The following is a 2,851-nucleotide window of genomic DNA, read 5'->3' on the forward strand; positions in this document are numbered from 1 at the left end:
TTTTGCTTTGTACAAGTTTTGAACATAGTTATTGGATGAGTTATTGTTTTGTTAAAGGGAAAGACACCTTAACAAATGAAGTTGACGGTAAAAGAACGTGCGTTAAATCTTTTTGCTTTTCCATTGTAATGAGTATAGTGTTGATGTATTAAAAATAGTAAACGTCACATGAAAGAAGGTTAATGGTGTCTGTAATTCATTTACATTTCGTCAGTTAATTACTATATTGTTCAATTACTGAACGCAGTCGACGTTACATCAATGTATATTGATTGACACAATATTGTGACTGACATGTATTTGCTTTGCCAAATTGTAATAATTGTATTTTTCAATTACTGAGCTAAATAGACGGAACATGAACGTTATATAATGGTGTATCCAATGTTCATTTCTATTTTGTTCAACTTGTTGAACTTAGTAGATATAACATTACCGTCAATTTATGGTGTCTGCAATTCATTTACTTTTCAATGGTTAATTACTATATTGTTAAGTTTATAAGCTTAGCAGATGGAACAATAACGTAAGTTAATGGTGTCTGCAATTTATTAACTATTCGCATATTAATTACGATATTGTTCACTTATTGAAATAAGAAGACGTAATATTAACGTAGGCTTATGGTGTCTGCAATTTATTAACGTTTCATAAGTTAAATACGATATTGTTCAATTACTGAACGTAGTAGATGGAACATTAACGTAAGTTAATGGTGTCTGCAATTTATATTTTTCCATATTAATTACGATATTTTTCACTTATTGAACTAAGTAGACGTAATATTATGGTAGGCTTATGGTGTCTGCAATTTATTAACTTTTTATAAGTTAATTACGATATTGTTTACTTATTTAACTACGAAGACGTATTATTAACGTAAGCTAATTGTATCTGCAATTTATTTACTTTTCATAATTATTGCGTTTCGACATGAGGGTGTTTTAAAAAATGCAAAGATTTTTTATTTCGAAATATGGCCAAATTTTTAACTGTCCAGGCCACAATCGTTTACAAGTTTCAGAATGATGTAAGTGCTTTTTTATTCAGTCTTATACAGTTTATAAAAGAAAGATATAACTTTATTGGATAAAGTCAAATATTCCCAATCGTGAATTAAATTGGAAGCTTTCAGTCACCCTTATTGTTTATAGAAATGTTGTAAAATATAAGTGCTGCAAGCATGCTGTGTTAATGACCTCTGATATAGACACAATTTATGGATAAAAAAAAATGAAGTCTATGTATGGACGATGTGTAATTATTCCGTTTTGTATTGAGTGGACTAGTGAGTTTTAATTCTGTGTATTGATGGTGTGTATTTATTATTAACGTGATGGTGTGTATTAACTCTGTGTTTGGATGGCGTGTACTATCTTTATGTGTGTATGGTGTGAATTGACTCTATGTATGGATGGTGTGTAATAACTCTATCTATGGATGGTGTTTAATTACTTTATGTATATACGGTGTGTAATAACTGTATGTGTACACGGTGTGTAATAACTCTATGTATACACGGTGTGTAATAACTCTATGTATGGATGGTGTTTAATTACTCTATGTATATACGGTGTGTAATAACTCTATGTATACACGGTGTGTAATAACTCTATGTATGGATGGTGTTTAATTACCCAATTTATAGACGGTGTGTAATATTATTTTTGTATGGTATGTAATAACTGTATGTATGGATGGTATATAATAACTCTTTTTTAAGATGGTGATTAATAACTCTGTATGTGCATGGTGTGTAAAACTATATGTTTGGATGGTGTGTCCTTACTCTTTATAAGGGATTATGTTTTATCACTCTATGTATGGACCGTGTGTAATAACACTATGCATGGAATATTTTTATGGTGTGTAATAACTCGTTTTAAATGGATGATGTGTAATAATTGTATGTGTGGGTGCTGGGTAACAGCTCTATTAGAGTATAATTATTCCACGTATAGGTTGTGTTTAAGAAATGTGTGTATGGATGATGCATTCTTACTATATGTATGGATTATGTGTTAAAACTGTTTGAATGAATTATGTGTAAAAACTGTATGTATGGATTATGTGTAAAAACTGTTTGAATGGATTATGTGTAATAACTGTATGTATGGAATATGTGTAATAACTGTATGTATGGATTATGTGTAATAACTGTATGTATGGATTATGTGTAATAACTGTATGTATGGATTATGTGTAATAACTGTATGTATGAATTATGTGTAATAACTGTATGTATGGATTATGTGTAATAACTGTATGTATGGATTATGTGTAATAACTCTATGTATGGATTATGTGTAATAACTCTATGTATGGATTATGTGTAATAACTGTATGTATGAATGATGTGTAATAACTGTATGAATGGATTATGTGTAATAACTCTATGTATGGATTATGTGTAATAACTGTATGTATGAATTATGTGTAATAACTGTATGAATGGATTATGTGTAATAACTCTATGTATGGATTATGTGTAATAACAATGTGAATGAATTATGTGTAATAACTGTATGTATGGATTATGTGTAATAACTGTATGTATGGATTATGTGTAATAACTGTATGTATGGATTATGTGTAATAACTGTATGTATGGATTATGTGTAATAACTGTATGTATGGATTATGTGTAATAACTGTATGTATGGATTATGTGTAATAACTGTTTGCATGGATTATGTGTAATAACTGTATGAATGGATTATGTGTAATAACTCTATGTATGGATTATGTGTACTAAATGTATGTATGAATTATGTGTAATAACTGTATGAATGGATTATGTGTAATAACTGTATTTATGGATTATGTGTAATAACTCTATGTATGGATTATG

The sequence above is a fragment of the Mya arenaria genome, chromosome 16 (assembly GCF_026914265.1).
Source record: "Mya arenaria isolate MELC-2E11 chromosome 16, ASM2691426v1".
In the NCBI taxonomy this organism is placed as follows: domain Eukaryota; kingdom Metazoa; phylum Mollusca; class Bivalvia; order Myida; family Myidae; genus Mya; species Mya arenaria.